The sequence below is a fragment of the Cupressus sempervirens genome, chromosome 2, assembly GCF_028749045.1.
Source record: "Cupressus sempervirens isolate cs-2001-9-10 chromosome 2, ASM2874904v1, whole genome shotgun sequence".
In the NCBI taxonomy this organism is placed as follows: Eukaryota; Viridiplantae; Streptophyta; class Pinopsida; order Cupressales; family Cupressaceae; genus Cupressus; species Cupressus sempervirens.
In genome coordinates, this window is record NC_143119.1 from 783,225,372 (window position 1) to 783,240,710 (window position 15,339).

The following is a 15,339-nucleotide window of genomic DNA, read 5'->3' on the forward strand; positions in this document are numbered from 1 at the left end:
TTGTTTGTTTTTCAATGCTTGTGCAACTCTTGCTAGTTTTGTACCACCATACCATTCAACATGTACTCCAATAGTGAAGTTCATATTGAGATTTCACACTCAAAGTAATGTGGATTTTAATTCTTAGATTCTACTTGTTCATTTTCAATTATACATTTTTCTTCAAGTTGCTAATTGTATTGACACAAAGAAAACAATACAAAGACGAGCAATAGTTATCGATACCTCCATTTCTAGTCACTTTTTGCCCAATAGATGATTGCAATTCTTAATAATTTTGTTCTATTTATATGATGTTCATTTTTCTATCCTTATTTTGTCTTTGATTTACATTCTATTATTTGATTCTTGATGTAACAAGATAAAATTCAAGAGTATAAAAAATAACAAAATGTGTAATTCATTGGGTAATAGTTTGATCTATTAACTATATCATGCTTTGAATGTGGGGTAGTGGCTATGCAACCAAAAAAATGGTTAATCATATGAAAGGGGGACTTAGTTTTTTTCAATCAAGTTGCAAAAAGGTATATAGAAAATGTTGTTTTCGATACCTTGAATGTGGTGTGCGATGCTACCTCAATTTTGGGTATTCATTGTCAAGGTTCTTCTATCTTCTATTTTTCTTGTACCACATCTTGACTTTCAAGAGTGTTATTCAATTTTCAACGTACCTAAATAAATGTTCAAATACTTAAGTTATATAAAAACAAATACTAAAGAATATTTACATCTTGTATGATGATTGGCTATATGTGAACATATATTAATTTTACCATGTTTTGAATATCTTATGTTATTTGTTTATATTATATGATCTTCATTTTCACATGCTTATACTAGCTTTGGTTTGCATTGTATTATTCAATTTTCATTGTACCAAAATAAGCCTTCAAATACGTTAAGTATATTTAACCAAATTTTATGCGCAATTTACTAGGCAATTCTTCAATGGAATTATTGCCTCCTACTTAGATGTGATGTGGGTTGTTAGTTCATTTATGGATATTCTAAGTTTTTCTCTACAATAATTTTTAATATATCAAGATAATTGTTCAAACACATGAGATATATTAAACCAAATATAGTGTATGTACACACATACACACACATGCACGCACAACACACACTAGTCAATAAATCACTATATAACTACAATATTGTTATAATGACAATTTAATTAATGTCTCATATCTTCTAATGCATACCACCAAGACAAAAATATCCTTCCTATGCCTAATCCACTTGGGAAAAAGAGGGGTAAAAATTTATTAAGATATAAAGGATTACAAAAAGGAGAGCTCAACAAAGAGCTCTTTCTTGAGAAACAATTTCATTATATTCTCGTAATAGCTTAAGGGAAAGCTACTCCCTATCCATAATATTCCACCCTAGAAGCCCATTTGGCCAAACAATCAACAACTCTGTTCCATTCACTTCAAAATATAAAACAAATATCTAAAAAATAGACATCTCAAATAAACAAATTCTATATTCCCACTACATATTAATATAGAATAAATTTCATAATAAATTAACACCTCTATTAATAATCTTTATTAATATTTTATTTTACAAGCATAGAAAAAAAATGGAGAGCAGAAAGCGCAGTGTGAAAAATGTGTATAACAGACTTCATACAAAAAACCTCAAACCCTTTTCTAGGACTAATTTAGGAAAACATCATCGACATCACTCTCGGACTTCCAAATAGTCTGGCAAAGCTCCTTTCAACCATCGTTTCCAAAGCAAGGCAGGTGATCATGGCTATCTTGGCGCAGAGAAGGTTCACATATCGAATTATTATGCTCTGTTGGCAAATATGCAAATGGAGAGGGAGGAAAACACAATAGTAAAATCTAGCCAAGAGATGCATCAAAATATTCTCAGTTTCAAGCTTAGATAAGAAGATTTCTATGTTCAATTCGACCAAGTACACTAGGATTAATCAAATTTCTCCTTGTTTAGGGCTTGAGGGTTTCTCTCATCTTCATCAACTAGTAATACCATCTCATTTGCTGAATCACCCTTCTTCACTTTTGTCCCCTCCCTACATCCCTTTGCATCACAGAGCTAGAAAAAATCTCCATCTCAACCCTAGCTTCTCTAAACCCCTCCACCATTCCTCAATGGCACATGATGACAAGGTTCTCATCATCAATGATCAAGTCAGTGAAGAGCAATGGGAAGAATGTCAAAAGGAAGGCCTTTTTGCCTATTGAAATGACATTGTTACTGATTTGCATAGACTGATCGACTGGCTTGAAGAGTTTTGTGGCACCCAGGTATGCATTTCTAAATTCTTTGATCGAATCCTTTATCTTCATTGCTATGATGATTTAATTAAAAAATAATTTCTTAAGGCCTCTAAATGTATGTTCAAAGGCCATGCTATTCATTTCTTTGATTGGATTCCTAATTGTAATGAAAGTGTTTTAGATTTTTTAATTCCCACCTAGTTTGTAGTTTACTCATTACCTCCAGAATTAAAGCACATTAACACCTTAAAAAGGATTGGTAGCTCTCTAGGAAATCTTATTGGATTGGATTTGGCTTATGAAAATAGCAACAATGTGAAACTCCTTATTAGTGGTCAAATCAACAAATCCAATTCCAAACAATTAAAACTCATCACAAATAGATCCAAATATGATTTAGAATTTCTCAAGTATGAGGGCAAAATCTTGGATATCATCAGACTTGATGACGAAAGAAGATAGTCTTTTAACATGATGTCCAAAACATTGGATCTCAATGAGTCTCTTCCCCTAATTAGAAGAAGACATCTCAAAATGCTTCGAGAAGATTAGAGTCCAAAGGAATGTTCACAAGAATGGGTTTAGATTTTTCTACTTCAACACCAATCAAGGAAGATTTCTAGACAAGGCAAAAGGCAAAATGCTTCAAAAATAATGCAGACAAATTAGCAAACAAGGAGGACAACTTCATTCATCCGGACAAGGACCTTCTAGAAATTAATGAAAAATTCACTCAAGAGATTGTTAAAAGAGCCAAGGATAACCATACCGACACATCCAACAAACTGAGTTTGCAGAGCATAATTGTGGACAACAAGAAACATAGAAAGAATGAAAAGAAAAATAAAAGAAGGAAGAGCAGAGACAGGTCAGCTTAGACTCCTTAGATTTCTCAGGAACTGGGACTATTGGCTAACAAGGAGGAAGCTTCAAGGATTAAATCATCCAATCAAAAGGGATCAGATGAGATGACCCATGAGAAAGATACAGAAGACAAATTGCAACAAACATGTGAAGATGATCAGCTGGTTGTGATATCTGGCCTTCAACAAATAGGTTTATCAAAAGATATTCAAGGAAGATATCTAGAAGAGCTTGAAAATCTTATGTTTTTTACTTCATGCAAGGAAAGCAACAAGAAAGAATCCCAAAAGGAAGCAGTCTCTCTAAAACCTTACCAACCCCAACTGGATGGTAGCATCTTGGAGTCCCCTATAAAAAATAATAAGTTTTGGAAAACTCTAGCTACAACAAGCAGTTCGTCATTCACTCCTATCAATAGGCACCATTATAAATATTTAGACAGTGAACAAGCATATAAGTTACCAGTTAAAGAATTTCAAGAATTTATGAATAAGGAAAGCCTATTGGATTCTTCAAATGCTGAACTCGATATGATAGAGTCAAAAGAAGTGTATATTGATCAGCTTACTAATGAATTAGTCCAAATTTTTAGTTTGAAAGAGTTGACAAAACCTCAGCAGCTCAAAAGGAAGAACTTATTCAAATAATCCTCAAATTAGGGGGGTGGGGGGCGACTATACCGGTGAAAATCTCAAAAGAGACATATTAAATATTCAATTGGAAGACATGGCATCAGAATTTTCCAAACAATTTGGTCTCTCTAATCAGCTCAATATAGAAGTTGAGTAAGAGGTACAAGAACAACCTCTACCAGAAAAGATGGATATAGTACAGATAGCGAAAGCTAACCTAGAACAACTAGGCATCTACATGTCTCAAGAAGGGCTTAAATCTCCATGTTGCGGCAAAGTAAGGGGCAAAAGAGGAAGAAAATCCCTTAAGGAGCTTAGGGAAGTAGAGGGTCTTTGTAGGGAACAACAGAAGATAGATCAAATTTTCTACAACAGGAAGGGGAAGTGCCTTCCTTATCAGGTATGAAGATTACTACTTGGAATGCTAGGGGACTCAATGCCCCTAGCAAAAAGAGGTTACTAAAACATAACCTCAAATCATTTAATTCTAATATTGTTCTAATTCAAGAATCTAAATTAGATACATTAAAAATAGCTAAAATTAGTAGGTTGCTAGGAGTTTGGTGTTCTGTGCTTCATGAATCATCAGGGGCATCTGAGGGTCTAGGCATCCTCTGGGATCCAAGGAAGGTTAGTATTAGTATCCTCCATAATTCTAACAATTGGATAAGTGGTAATGTTCATAGTTTAAAATCATATCTTGAATTTACTCTCATTAAACATTTATGGCCTGGTTAATAATATTGATAAAAAATTAGTTTGGGAGGAAATTGGTCATTTCATGGATAGTCACTTTAACGATTTATTCCTTCTAGGAGGTGATTTTAATAATATCTTAGATATCAATGAAAAGGTAGGAGGTCTTCAGGTGCTATCACAAGCGTCTAAATATTTCAAAGAGTGGTGTGCTATGCATAATTTGATTGACATCCCTACCAATAATGGCATTTACACATGGAATAATAGAAGAGAGGACTTTGCTTACATTGCAGAAAAATTGGATAGATTTATGATTAAGGGTGAGCTAGATGTCCACAATCTTAATATCCAGTCTTCCATTTTACCTATCGCTGGGTCTGATCACTTCCCAGTCATATTTGAATTTGTTGAGCCCCTCAAACTAGCCAGAAATACATTTAAGTGTGAGAAAATGTGGTTCCTAGACCCAAACTTTATTAATACTATCAAATCATGGTGGACGCAAGATAGTTGCGAAGGAACCAAAATGTTTGTCTTTGTCAACAAACTAAAGATGCTTAAAGAATGTATCCTTAAGTGGAATAGAGAACATTTTAACAACATCTTCAAAGAAAACTGGACATTGAAAACCAACTTAAAAAATCGAACTCTGAAATAATCAGCAAGGGCATGGATAATAGGAGTTATCTTCTTGAAAAAGAATTGCTAGCCAAGCAAGAAAACATATTATCCAAAGAAGAGATGTTCTGGAGATAGAAATCTTGAGAAAGATGGCTAGTGGAAGGTGACCATAATACAAAAAAAATTCACAACTCCACATTATACAACAGAGCTAAGGATAGAATCATGTGTGTTAAAAACCATCAAGGTGTTCTAACAGAAAAACCTGGCGAAATAGCTAACACTTTCATTAAATATTTTTAGGATATATTAAATAATCATGAAGGCTCAAATAGACAAGTGCAATCAAGCCTATTAAAAGTTATCAAGTAAAGTTGTAACTCAGGGAGATAATAGAAAACTGATCAAACCCATCACCCTAGAAGAAGTTAAGAAAGTGGTCTTCGATATGAATCCGGATAAATCTCTAGGTCCCGACGGATTCCAGGCATTCTTCTTCCAAAAGTGTTGGGACATCATAGGTGTTGACCTTTGGAAAGCGATCAAAGCCTCCAGAAATGGAGGCTCTCTCCTCGCTGAGATCAACCATTCATTCTTCACATTGATTCCAAGGAAGTCTGATCCTAAATCTCCAGGAGATTATAGACCGATTGCTTTGTGCAATACAGTTTACAAAATATTTTCCAAGATTCTAGCAAATAGGCTTAAAGAGATCCTTCCCAAGAATATCTCTGAGGAACAAACCGGTTTCATGCCGAGTAGATCCATTCTTGATGGTATCATCACCATTCAAGAGACCATCCACTCTACATGTTTAAACAAAGAAGCCTATATGCTCATGAAATTGGATATCCAAAAAGCATATGATATGGTAGATTAGAGGTTCCTATGTAAGACGTTAGAAGCTTTTGGGTTCTCCCATCAGTGGATTAATCTAATCTTCAAATTTATATCCAGTCCTAAGATCTCTATTCTTATCAATGGCATGCCAAAAGGTTTCTTTGATATATCCAAAGGAATTAGACAGGGGGACCCTTTATCCCCGTCTCTTTTCATTATTATGGCAGAAGCCTTTGGGAGAGCCATGATAGATGCATATAATTAGCAAAGGATTATGGGGATTACTATCTCCAAAAATCTCCCTAATATAACCCACCAATAGTTCGCTGATGATACTATTCTTCCTAGTAAAAGTACGATTTTAAAGGCTCACTCTTTCAAAAGCATTATAAATACGTACATGGAAGCTTTGGGTCAAAAGGTTAATGACCTCAAATCCAAAATTTTCTTCATTAATACCAAGCCAGAATTAGAGTAGAAAATTTGCAAGATAATGGGTTTTAAGAAAGGAGCCTTTCCTTGTAAATATCTTGGCATTGCCCTAGAAAAAGGGAAAAAATTAGGTAAGGTTTGGGACAATACTGTTAATGCTATAATTATGTCGGATAAATTATATTACATATATGAGATATATAATATATGACAAATATTGTAAATGGAATAGTTAACTTATATTAAGAGTGATATATATATATATAATAATTATAATATATATATTGAAGATATATTACTTGTGTTATAACTATAACTAATGCAAGTTAATATGTTAAAGAGACATGTCTCTTCAAGAGACATGACTCTTTATTTTACATATATATTCATTCATATAGTAACTTGAAAAACACATAAAATATTCACAAGTGCTATTACAAGTTACAGATCCTATTTCACTAACATGGTATCAGAGCACGTTTCAATCTTGGGAGATAAATTTGATAATAGAGATCAAAAATCGGTATTCACGATATCTCAAGTAGTTCTTCGGATTGACCAATAAATAGTGATATGAGTTGTCATGCAATTTATATTTCCTAATGACTGGCCAAAGAACAAAAAGCATAATCTTGTGGAGAATGTCTGAAAACACATACAGATCTGTGAAAGCCCTTACACCCTATTCTGTGTGAGATGAAGACGATCTATGATAATGTTATAGTCATTAGCAAGAAAACAAAGAAGGTTTCGAAGAATATATCTTTTCCATGATATAAAGACTAATCTACCCTGGTCTCACACGATTGAACATATAAAAGTGATGGAAACATAAGATGGGATACTCTAATGTAGCAATTAGTAAGAGGAAGTTCAAGATGATTTGGTTAAACCATGGTCTGTGATATATGCTACATAGTTTGAATATTGTAGAATGGCTAGTATCATAAATTCTATATACAGAGAAAAGGATCGCATGAACTATCTAAACACAATATAATTTAAGTCACAATTTAACGGCAATGAAAGAATGAAGCTGACCTAGAAAATGTTCTGACGGAAGTCCTTGCAGCGATAACCATTTTCAAAGATCAAAATTACAAAGTGCGATTAATGGCATGTAGGATATTTTGAGACAATTCCATGGATGATTATTGGAAGTATTATCTATCAAAGAACAATTTATTTAAAAGACAAAAAAGGCTTGATAATATAATATTATCCCAATTCACATCTCACAATATATGGAGCAAATAAGGCTTTAAGAAAAATGATTATATGGAAATCATGAAATTGTTTGCAATGCTATTATGAGCCTTAAACATTTGGAGTCAATGCAATAAATATGTTCAGAGCCAAATTCTATTGAAATGAAAAAGTTCCATGGTGGCAGAGTTGTCATTAGTGTTTATAAACTTGCCAGATCACGTGATTCGCTCTATAGTTTAGAATGTGCAAAGATCTAAAGTCGTTGATGTTTCTTAGATCAGATGTTGGAAACTCAACATCAATTCCAAAATGTAGGTCGATCCTGAATGAAGTATGAGTGCATTGGATCTATGTGATGCTCTGCTCTCTGATTTGATCATAACTAAAGCTCTTGCAAAAAAATTTATAAAAAAAAAATCAAGTTGAGACCTATCGACAGTCGATGCTCGTGTGTAGATCTGTGATAAGAGTGTAGCATGCAAATCAAGTTGGGGATAGGCTACTTTGGTCTGCCAATACACTAGGTAGATCATTCACAGTTCCGCAATGAAATCTCTATGAGGATGACCCGCGTGGGGTTTGACCTTTTGAATCGATGAGGTGACCTACAATGTGGATGGTGTACTCACATTAATGCTTCACTGGAGGTGTCCAGTGCATAGCAGTCAATAATAAATGGGGAGTAAAAGATGATTGACAAATGAGAGAGAGAGAATCTAAGTCCATGATAATTCAGAAGTAACTAAAGCATTGATCATCATCTTATGTGAATCCAAGACTCTTCTTCTATATAGATTCATCCTTCTTGAGACTCATTGGGCATGGACACTATACTCGGTTGATCCCCGAACCTCAACATTTGCAATTACAATGACAAGCTATTTCAAGATGTATGAGAAGCTACACCAGTCACAGTTTTGAGGGTGCAACATAATGAGAAAATGATTCATACACTTTTGATAAGGAAGCGAGTCATAGAAAGATCCCCAAATTAGCAAAGTTTTCAAAACAAATTGATGGCATGAAATAAAAGTAGTGACTACTATACATATTGAATTATTCATGATGTTGGTTGACACACATGTTTATTGAAAATTTTATGGAACATACACTTCAAGCCTTGGTAAGTCGTGACTAGCAACAACAACTCTTGATATCAACAATGACAAGGGCAAATGAAATATAAAAGAAATTAAGTAGATGGTGATGATAACTATGTTCTTGGATGAGGTGATTATTGAACCATGAAAGTCTTTATTCAACATTTTCTATCAAGGAGAGATGGCTTAAGATCATTATAGAACAACGGGTCTTCACATATAGCCAAGATTTTTCTCGCGTGTTGCATACAGGCTACATATATATCTTCATGTATAGACATGTTTTTTTCTTTCTTTCTTTGGAAATGGGTACTCCCCTTCTAGCTATTAAAGGACAATGAGGAATTATTTAAAAATACATTACAAAAGGGAAGGAAGAAAGATACAAACTGCATTAGGAAGGATGTTAATGAGCATCTTGAGATAAGTATTGAATACTAATCTTATTTTCATATCGTAGTCAATCTCTTAACTATATTCATGCATAAGAGTTATTTTCTTTATTATACTCTTGTTCTTTTCCTTGATCCCTAGGGATGATTCCTTGTAGAGAAGAAAAAGAAGAACAGAAAGGAGCCTATCATATTTGATGTGAAAATAAAAATAAAAATAAAATTGTTTGATGGCATAAGAGTGAGAATTTTACATTGTGGAGGGAGATATAATAAACAATGTTCCATTGCCACATGAACCATCTTTAAGGAAATATTTCATTCTTGAATAATATAAGAAGGAAAAGAAGTTCATTAGAGACAACTTTGGACAAAAAGAGGGAGCAGATATAAGATATTCTTTGGTTAAACTTTTGACAATCTTCATTGTATTGATTCAAAGGGAGTCAACCATGGTGAGATGGATTCTCTAGCTTCATGTATGTAGATTGCAAGGCCTTATGCTATCAAGATAACCATTGAACTAAGGAAGCATGACATGACTTGCTACCAAGAGGTTAGAAGGATGATAACTGATTCAGAGGAAGTCTAATACTTCATCAGAAAGAACCTTGTGCTAAGAGGTCAGAAAAGTTGATATCAAACTAAGAGGGAGAAACCTTATTCTCTGATATGTTTTATGGTGAATGTTGTGACAACATCACATGACAGTATTCATGGAGACTTCATGTGAATTTTTTATGTCATTCATGTATGAGTCTGTCCCCTGTGTACATCATGAGGAAGTGACGACTTCTAAATGATTATCACTTGTATTAGGAAAAGTTGTTGTAAAGTGACGTCCTTACAATAACTTGTAGCATGATTCATTTTTGCGAAATTGTTTCCTGTAAAGGCTTTATCTTATAAATCAACAACTAGGCGGTTGATATCATTAATTTGATTATCTACAAGTTTCTTCTATAGATATATTTTCGGTACTTGGTGTATATCTTGCCTTGATATTATGATAGGTCAATACCACATTGAGTACTTGGTGGATATCATTTAGTTGATGTTCTAATAGGCCATTACTCAAAGTATTTGGTGAATATCATTTGATTAATATTCTGATAGGCCAATGCTCATGTTACCAAATATGATATCAAATAGTAATTGGTGAATATCATATGTTGATATTCTGATAGGCCAATACTTACATGATATCATATTCTAAGAATCTTCTAATCAAAGATTTCCTATATGTGTTGTTTTTGAAATATTAACCATGGTGTAATATCTATGTGTTTTATCCTTCTTCATTAAGAGGGAGTGTTAATGTTATAATTCTATCAGATAAATTATTTTACATATATGAGATATATAATATATGACAAATATTATAAATGGAATAGTTAAGTTATATTAAGAGTGATATATATATATATATATATATATATATTGAGGATATATTACTTGTGTTATAACTATAACTAATGTAAGTTAATATGTTAAAGAGACATGTCTCTTCAAGAGACATGCCTCTTTATTTCACACACACACACATATATTCATATAGTAACTTGAAAAAAAATAAAATATTCACAAGTGCTATTACAAGTTACAGATCCTATTTCACTAACATGGTATCAGAGCAATGTTTCACGTGGCAATGGAACATTATTTATTATATTTTTCTCCACAATGTAAAATTCTCACTCTTATGCCATCAAACAATTTTATTTTTATTTTTATTTTCACATCAAATATGATAGGCTCCTTTCTAAGCATAGCTCTGAGCATAGCTTGGAGTCCAGTTAGAAAAATCGGACTCCAAGCTATGCTCTTGGAAGGATAGGTGGCTAACGAAAGTTGGTAAATGCGCTAAGATCTATGCAGTTGTTTTGGCTATTCCAACCTACCCTCTTTCGTGCCTTCCTCTCTCTAAGCAAAATCTCAAAAAAATTGAATCTAAGATGAGGAATTTTCTATGGAAGGATCAGGATGAAGATAATAAACTGGCCCTCGTCAAATGGGACAACATTTGTAAACCTAAAGAATTAGGGGGTTTAGGGATCAAGAATCTACAGTGGCAAAACGAAGCCCTAGGGGTAAAACTTATTTGGCGCCTCTATAACGAAAGAAATCATAAATGGGCCAAGATTCTTTATAACAAATATCTTTATGCAGATGATCTGCTTTTGATTTTTAGAGTTAGCTCTCCTCCCAAAGGGTCAAAATGTTGGAACTTCATGATAAGATGTCGTAAGTTGTTTTGCAAATTCTTAACATGGGATGTTGGATTGGGTGACGAGGCCCTTTTTTGGGAGGATTCCTGGGATGGTAAACCCCCCCTTACTCTCTACAATTTCTCTCTGATTCTTAAAAACATATTATCTATTCTTTGGGGTAACAAAGTCAAGGATTATAAGACTTTGATAGATTCAGAAGGAACACCTAAATGGACATGGAAATCTCTAAAGGGTTTGGGTCTTGAGGATAAATTAGTTAATGATTTTGAAAAGATTTTGGAAGGCAGGTCACTTAAGCAGACAAATAGAAGAGACACCTTAATTTGGGCTGCTTCTAATGATGGGAAATATAATGTCAAAAATGAATATAGGGCCATTCTAGAAGCTCATAAACCTGAACTGGTGGATATCCCATTAAAGCTCTATTGGGATTCCTCTTGTCTTCCGAAAGTGAGCTTCTTTCTTTGGGTAGCCATTCAAAATAGGATTCTTACTATGGATAGATTATATATTCTTGGCATTCAGGGTCCCTCCTAGTGTGTTCTTTGCAAACTTAACATCAAAGAAAATGACCATCTTTTGTTTAACTGTCCTTACTCTCAAAGCTGTTGGGAGTGGGTCAAGCAGATGTTGGGATGGTCGACCCCATTCCCAAAATCCCTGTTTGACTTGCTTAAAGGTTGGCCCATAACTCTAGTCAAGGGTGTTTATAGAAAACTTTGGAATATCTCCCCTTCTATTTTGTTATGGGAAATCTGGAAAGAGAGGAACTGTCATGTTTTTCAAAATTTGGAATTCAAACCTAAAGATCTTATTGCTAAAATATCAGCTAGTATGGTAAAAACGATTAACTCTTATCTTAGAAACTTGCGGCTAGAGGAAGGTTCATTCTCGAATTGGGATGGCCTCATGAAGAAACTTTGGCCCAACTTGATTAATCCCCCATTATTCTACTCAAAGAACAATGAGGCTACGAAAAATTGCAAATAGGAGCCTTCACCTTTGGGATGGGTCAAACTGAATTTCAATGGAGCAGCTCGTGGTAACCCAGGTATAGCTGGCATCATATGTATAATAAATAATGAGGTTGGGTGTTGGATAGTTAAAAAAGCGATGCCAATTCCTCCTACCTCTAACAATCTAGCAGAACTTGAAGCTCTTTATCAAGGTATTTAGTTATGTATTAAACTTAAATTAAATAAAGTCATCATTGAAGGAGATTCACAAATTATTTTAAATGCCATTAGGAAAAGGTCTACTCCTAATTGGGTTCTTAATTCTCAGTTAGAGGTGGTTCTCTCCCTAATAGATTAGCTAGAAGATTATAGGATCTATCACATATACAGGGAAGGCAACCAACTTGTGGATCAACTAGCTGACTCGGGAGCAGATGGAGTCAATTCGTTGTTATTTTACGATGATTACTCTCATCCTCTTTGATCTTGTATTTATCTTTGGTCTGTCTTTTAGTTTTTTATTTTATTTAATCCAATTAGTAAATATTCTTGGACACTTTATATTGTTGGTGTATCCTCACGCCTTATTTATTTGCTTAGTCTTATTTATATCAATTCCTAAGTTTTATGCTATATATATTGGCTTATCCTCGACAATTTTAGAGTACAAAATATTTATATCTTTCAAGTGGGATTCTACACTCTCCTAATTATCATATTGTCAGCCATAGTTTTTAGGCAGCTCAGAGTATCATGTAATTATTCCTTCCTTTATGGTGATTCCCGTGTATTGGTACTTTGCATTTAAGTGCCATCTGATGTAATCCTTTTGTGACATCGAGCCTGTGATTCCTATGGTTGCATCTAGAGGTTTCTACTTGTTATTTCTGGGTGTTTCTTTCTATATCTTTCACTTTCATTCCCGATGAAAGCATGGAGTCCAACATTCATCTATTGCATGCCATTGAGAGTTGCACAATGGCATTCTGTGGATCGGTGAAACCAGAGAGGTGGAACTGGATTCTCTATCCGGTGGATGACATGTTTCGTCTTGCAATCAGTCGAGCTCTTGAAGAGGGAGTTTTTGACTATCAATATACTTGGAGGACCAATAGTAATATAATCGAGTCATTCATTAGTCGTCTAGTAAGAGCCAAAGTGGAAGTAGATGACATCGTCAAGCTTTGTTGTGACATGTTTATGCCAACTTGGAGAAAAGGATTGGAACAAGCGGTGTACAACATTGATAACAAATTCAGGATTCCCCTTCCAGAAAAATATATGAATCTACCATTGGGGCATCTGAATTTAGTCACCGCTTATCGACGACCATCCTTGGTCATCTGAGAGAGCTTAGCAATTTATCATGAATGGCCTAAAATGGAGGCCAGTTTGCATTTTCTCCTTCGTTGGTGAGGGATCATTGTAGAAGAAAATATGGAGTGGCTTCTCAACTATCTTCATATCTCCAACGCTTACATCCAACCGAGGGTGACATTTGACAATCTCGATGATCTGGACTTTTGTACCTCTAATGCAGAAAAAACAAGCAGAGTGAAATTCGACTTCAAATTTCCTCCTAATTTCCAAATGGAGTAGCCCAATGACATCACGGAAGTGATGGTTCTCTGGAAGGAAGGTAGGGGCCCGACTTGATCATTGGTAGTCTATTCTGGTTAGGATTAGTATTATAGGGTTTCAATGTTTATATATAGGTAGCGATTTTGATAGTACGCTTAAGTACCCATGACATAAAAAGACCCTCGTTTTAAATCAGAATGTAATATTTTGTATCTCTCTATTATAAATACCTAAGACTTATCTTATGTTATTTAGTGGACTTTATGAAATATATATATATAATGCATGGTATTCGGTCTATGCCCTATTTCTATCATGGCATTTTTGTGTCTTGTGCTTTAATTCTAATCTTTAGGTTTAAATTCCTTTATTTCAAATTAGGGTTAATTGCATGGATGAAGTTTCAAGCAGGGCTTTGAGTTATGTTTCGACATTCTACATATGGTTTAGATTCTTTGTACGAATTTGGCCTCCTTTATAGTCTATTTGAATAGGCCTCTTTCAGGATATGGTTACATCTCCTTATGCTACGAATTTCTTGAGTTGTTTCCTTATTTTATGCTTTCATTATCTATTTGGTTTATGAATTAATGGAAATCTACTCATCAAATCTTCGCATCAAGATAATCTGGTGGACCTTTGAGATCTCTCTTGTGAGATTGGTCTTTCCTGCCTCGCCATCAGACAGTATTGTGGTGGGTAGTTTTTTATAGACTTAAATCATGTGATTGAGAGGTTGATTTCTTTTTGGCAGATCTCGAACTACCAGATTTATTTTAATGCAATATGTAGTTTGATATGTTCCTCTTTCCTTTAAATTGTATTAACATTAGCGAATTAACACCATAATCTGCAAATGACTCTTGTAGTTCCTCCTTAGCCTTAAATTAAACTATTGAAATCTAGGGCAAGTAATGTTTTAAGCATTGTGCTTCTCCTGCCCAAGCACGCTTTGTGAGTATGCTTTGTATAATGGGTTTCCACTCAATTTTGAGGATTATGAGGAGTGGGAACGATGGTGGCTTGGTTATTTTTGTATCTGATTTGGGTTCAATGTCTTCATGAGCCAGCAAGATCTAATGTCGTTTATGTGATATTCGAGGTATGGGCCCAAGTGGGATTTGTCATTAAATTTAATAGGTTTATGTTATTCACATTCTTTAGTGATGTATACTAGCCTTCATTTGATAGTCGTTCAATTTTGTTATCCTTCTTCTTAGTATTTTAGGTTTGATTTATTTGATTTTCTATTCGAATTATTATTGTTTTTCCTTCACTAATTATGTTATCGGTGTTTTGTATTCTGTTTCTTTATTTAGTATTTCTTAGATTACTAACATTTGTAAAAAGTAACTATGATGCCTCTAATATGGGTAATTAGTCTTTCTTGGATATTAGTTTAGTAAGATGTTTTCTTGATTTCTTAACATGCATTTCTAATATTTGTTCTAAGATGGACAGGACTATAAGAGTTCGATTTGAGCAAGATATTTACAATTAATAGGCCTCCTTCTACTAGTTTTT